Source organism: Sceloporus occidentalis, unplaced genomic scaffold (genome assembly GCF_023333645.1).
Source record: "Sceloporus occidentalis isolate IW3139 unplaced genomic scaffold, rSceOcc1.0.p SCAF_51, whole genome shotgun sequence".
NCBI lineage: Eukaryota > Metazoa > Chordata > Lepidosauria > Squamata > Phrynosomatidae > Sceloporus > Sceloporus occidentalis.
Window position 1 is genome coordinate 842350 of NW_028317031.1, and position 5767 is coordinate 848116.

The window sequence follows — 5767 nt, forward strand, 5'->3', positions numbered from 1 at the left end:
CTTTTTTTTGCTGATAGCTCTTAATATGTAAAAGAAAAAGCTTTGTATCATAGTGCATGCTCGGCATGGTGCGGGTGTTCTGTAGTGTGCTTTTTGTCACCCTCCTGGTTCTGTGCTCTTCTGGCCCTGAATATAATTCTGTTAATGGATGGGGGAGTTCCTTCTCTCCCAGACAAGCCATGAGTGGCATCTGGGGGGGGTGCATCTCACAGCAGTCTACATCTTCAGAGTTCAAGGTCATTTAATGTGACATTGTATTTATATTAACCATCAATTCTAGTAAGCGGCACATCAGTTTTTGTATTTGCTCTTTCCCCTCCACCCTATGCAATTAGCGGGTTTCCGAGGGATTCGGATGATCTTTGGATACCGAAGCAGCCCACACCAATTCTGTGAGCCCCATCACTATATGAATCTATAGGGTAATGATTGCTATAGGGTAATGATTGCAGAAGAAACGTCTGAATGTTTTCATGGTATTTGGGATGAATGGGATGCCCCGGTAGTGGATGTTACCAGGATGTAAATCCACCCTGCATGAGTTTATTCTTATATTTGCCCCGCATGGGAAATAATTCTTGTGATGTCAATGTTTGTTGAGTAGTGTCAACTTTATTGGCAGTTATTGCTTCACATCCTAGCTGACTGCTTCCTCTGCTGGACCAAAGCCAGCGATTTGACAGAAGCAAGTGATTTGCTACCACAACAGTAAAAATCACGCTGACTGTTCCTTGAAGAGCAATTTTCACATACTGGCAATGTATCTGTTTACTCTCCTTAAAAAAAAAATAATAATGCCTCGGACGAAGGAATGCATAAACTCTGCTGTTCCAACGTCTTGCAAACCCTAAGGCCTCTTAGGTGAGTACGAGTATAACGGCATAGAAAGCTCCGTGTTTAATCCCCTATCAGATTGCGGTAATGGAAAACTATTCCAGCCGAATTTCGTCCAAACCGAATTTCATCGAATACGAATTTTTTTTTTTACCACAAAACGAACACAAACTTTACGCTCCCCAATTGACTCTACTGTGTGGCAAAGTGTGGCACCCATGCTCAGCAATACTGAGGAACGTACTGTGAATTAAAATTAAAAGCGTTTTCAGGGCCCGCAGACAGTAAATTACCTGCTGGAAACGGCGAAATCACTGGTTCGGCCACGTGGGAAATCCATTGAGCGCCAGCCAGCCAGACTAGGTATAGTAGAGCTACGATTCTAGTCAATGGTAGTTGAGCTCCCATTGAAATTAACAGGCGCAGTAGCAGCCAATCACGTGTATGATATCTAAACACTGGCGTTTTGCTAGCATACATGTGATTGGCTACTGTTTTAGCGCCTTCAATAGGAGTGCTACTGAGCATGTGCAAGAAGCTACTAATGTTTCCTGTTACTCTAAGTTAATGACAGAAGTATCATTTTCCAACTCCAGTAACTAAAAGAACAGCGGCTCTGGCCAGCATGCAGTAAAATACATCGGCGTCCATGCAAAATAAACTCCAACATGCATTAAAAATAAAAATATGTTTCTTTAAATTTTAAGGATAACTCCTCAATCATGTAAAAATAGCATGTAATGTAATATTAATGAGGATTCCCTTAGCTTTCTAAGTTTTCTGATATGTTTGAAAAATATTTAAAAAGCACCTAGAAAAAAACTGGAATGCAAGTTGAAGAAACAAATGTATTAGGATAAGAAGTTTGGCATTATGTCTATTTGGAATATTGTGTATCTTTTTATAACCTTCATGTAACAAAACCCTGATAATGAAAGTCACTCTAGTAGCTGGTCCCTAAAGTAAATAACTCAGGCCCATGCAGGAGTGACTGGCAAGAGATCCCCTCACTTCTTGTAATAATGACCACAAGGAGCCAGGTTTAGTTATGGATGAAACCAACGTGTGTTCTGTGTGCATGCTGGGCAGAGCAAGAGAACAAGCAGAACCTCTTTCTGAATTAAGGGCAGTGTTAAAGAGGAACAGTCCAGCTTCACGTTCTAAGCCTGAGCTTCCAAGACCCCATTATCAACTGAGATGAGACATGCGGTGAATGGATAGTTCCCATATGCTACTATAGATCTGGCGTTTACAGTACTGGTGGTCTTGTAGCTAATCATGAAGACTCTCAGAGTATGGCTGTTGTTCAATAAAACACTAGAGTTAAGTAGCAGTTTGTTTCTTGTAACAATGGGCAATTGGCCCTGGGGCCAGGCCAAATTCTTCAAAAAGTGCCTGTCCAACATAGGGGGCTGTGAAGTGTGATGGAAGCATGAGGTGTGTTAGAGTGCTTTTGATTTAGTTTAAGTTTGTAGGTGCAAGTGTGTGTGTTTGTTTACAATGTGTAAGTGTGTGCATGTTAGAGTGAGCGTGTGTAAGTATGAATTTCTGCTAGTGCACATGTAAGTTACGTAGAGGAAGGCAAGGGGCCTGCAGGGTACTTGGTTTACCCCCTTGGGCCATAAGCATACCTGGGAACTTCTGGGCTCCAGCTACTCGGAGCCTTCCCTTGCGGGAATATTTTTTTGTATTTGTTAAAAACAAAAAAAATCGGCATGTGTGTGTATGTAAGTGTGTCCCCCTATATGCCACTCTGCCTCCAGAAATGCCTTATACCCCCCTATATGCCACTCTGTCCCATGATATGCCTTTTAACCCCCTATATGCCAGAGTGGCATATAGGGGTATAAGGCATTTCTGGATGCAGAGTGACATATAGGGGGTCAAAAGGCATATCTGGAGGCAGAGTGGCATAAAGGGAGTTAAAAGGGATGTCATGGGGCAGAGGGGCAGAGGGGCATATAGGAGGGTATAAAGCATATCGGGGAGGCAGAGTGGCATATAGGGGGCATAAGGCTTTTCTGGAGGCAGAGTGCCCCATGATATGCCTTTTAACCCCCTTTATGCCACTCTGCCTCCATAAATGCCTTATACCCCCCTATATGCCACTCTGTCCCATGATATGCCTTTTAACCCTCTATATGGCAGAGTGGCATATAGGGGGTTAGAAGGCATATCATGGGACAGAGTGGCATATAGGGGTATAAGGCATTTCTGGATGCAGAGTGACATATAGGGGGTCAAAAGGCATATCTGGAGGCAGAGTGGCATAAAGGGAGTTAAAAGGGATGTCATGGGGCAGAGGGGAATATAGGAGGGTATAAAGCATATCGGGGAGGCAGAGTGGCATATAGGGGGCATAAGGCTTTTCTGGAGGCAGAGTGACATAGGGAGTAAAAGGCATTTCTGGAGGCAGAGTGGCGTATAGGAGGGTAAAAAAGCATACCGGGGAGGCAGAGTGGCATATAGGGGGGCATAAGGCTTTTCTGGAGGCAGAGTGCCCCATGATATGCCTTTTAACCCCCTTTATGCCACTCTGCCTCCAGGAATGCCTTATACCCACTATATGCCACTCTGTCCCATGATATGCCTTTTAACCCCCTATATGGCAGAGTGGCATATAGGGGGTATAAGGCAGTTCTGGAGGCAGAGTGGCATATAGGGGGTTAGAAGGCATATCAGGGGGGCAGAGTGACAAGCCTGGGGGCAGAGGTGTATAACTCGGGGGTAGGTTGTCAAATGAAAGGATATAAAAACCAAACATGTCTCAATCATAGCTTTTATTAAATATGGAAAAAAATAGTCTACATGAATTAATAAAGAAATAAAAGTTTCTTACCAGAATATCGTGAAGAATAATGTGATCAGTGTTTTGTTCCACTGAATAAAATGGAACTTTTTCATCTAAAAATGTTCGCAGTAGCAAATGTTTTGATCCCATTATGTGTAATGTATTTAATTTATTAGGGCCTTTTAACACTTTTGCTTTCTGGCATTTTAATACAAATAATGAGATAAAAAGAATGGCGAATAGTGTGACGCGGGTATGTATAAGGGGTGCGTGTGGGTATAAGAGCTTGACCGTGAGATAAACTATATGGGGCTGGTCTCCAAATTTTTCCAGGGCTGCTTTTCAGTCCCAGTCCGGCCCTGTCTGTATGTGTGTGTCTGTGTTAGTGCCGAGTGTCTGGTTGTGTTGGTGTGAGTGGATGTGTGTGTCAGGGTGTGTGTAAGCATTTACTGCCCTGCATCAGTATCTGGAATTTATAAACTTATCCATGGGAATTGGTTACTCGGTTTCACGTCAGACATTCTGCACTCGAGCACTTTACAGATGCTGGCCATGGAAAGTGAATGCGCCTCCTGTAGAAATGGCTGTACCCTATGATTCCCTAAATAAATTGGTGATTCATGTCCATGAAGCAGTATACCTTTTGGTTACAATGGGTAGAATAATTAAATTTTCTCTTAAATATCTTTCTATAGATTATTGTTGAACCCCATCTAACAGACAAGGTCTAACCCTAACCGCAGGTGAGAGAGTAGGCTACCTGTGCTGATATGGGGGCATCCTGAACCTTCAGTTTATTATTAGATACTGATTAGGGTCTTTGGAAGCTGGAATGTCAGAAGCACCTGAATTAGAAGCAGTTTTACACATTTTCAGGACCAGAGCTTTAACTCCACTCCATACAACCAACTTTAAATGAAGCTGTAATTCCGTGCATTCTGCCCCATTCCTTGATGATTGTGTTTACCTGATGAAGGTCCAACACGCCTAACATCTCTGAGAGCCGATCTATGTACCCAGCAATGTACACATTTTATACCAGGCACGGGGGTAACACTGCATCCGGAATATTCCATAGGCTGCTGGATGGTGACTGCAGCACCTGGGCACATCATTCATCATCAAACAAAATCTCATGTGAGACCAGACTGGCCGTATATATCATATAGCAAAGGAAAAGGGGGGGTCAATCCGTTTGGGTCAAAATCATAGAGAAGCAGTCCTGTCACTTCACCCAAAATGCATCATTAACGGGGCTTGGAAAGAACACCCCACACTCCTGCCTTCTGTTACTACAGAGATCCCCTATACAATGTATACGGTTGGCACTAATTGCATTAAACGAATCATTTATATTTCACAACTATACAAATCGGGTAAATAATGATATATGTTTGTTATTTAACGACTCTGGACACAATATTTATTTATTAACTAAAGTAAAAAAAAATAGACAACGAAATATTCGTTTAAGCTAAACAGGTGACTCTGAATGACGTATTATAATTATATATATTTATATATTTAAATTATATATATCTATATATATATATATATTCTATATACAGATGTCTGGATATATATTTATATAGAATAAATAGAAGGATAGTGCGGGTTACCCTGGGGGTGCTGAGACCACTGATCTCCATTGAGCTGTAGAGGGGACGCCGGGAGCAGCAGCTTCATGATGGTCAGAAACACCTGCTGCCACACTAGGAACCCGTGGGGGTGTGATCCACGGCGTCCCCCTCCCAGGTGAAGGCAAACCACGCCCACTTCTGTATTTACCTATGGCTTGAAAGACCCCAGGTGGCGACGCCCCTTCCGATCTGATTGGTTTGAGGGAGGGGCTACCCTGCGGACAGTGACGTCAGAGCGGCTCCTGCAGTGTGAATGAATCAACCTGCCTGAGTGTAAGCATCAGTCCGGTCAGGAAGTGCTGCAGCATCACCGACTAACCCGGGACAGCAGGAGCCAGGCCACAGCAGAGCCCCCCGCCTCACAGAGCCTGACAGCGCACTTATGGCTGAGCTGGAGGAGCTGGCTCTCCCTGGGCACTAATACTCAGCAGAAAAGCCTTTTTTATTTCACATTTTTTTTTGCAATATATATATAATTTTTCCCCAGCAGCGGCTCAGTAAA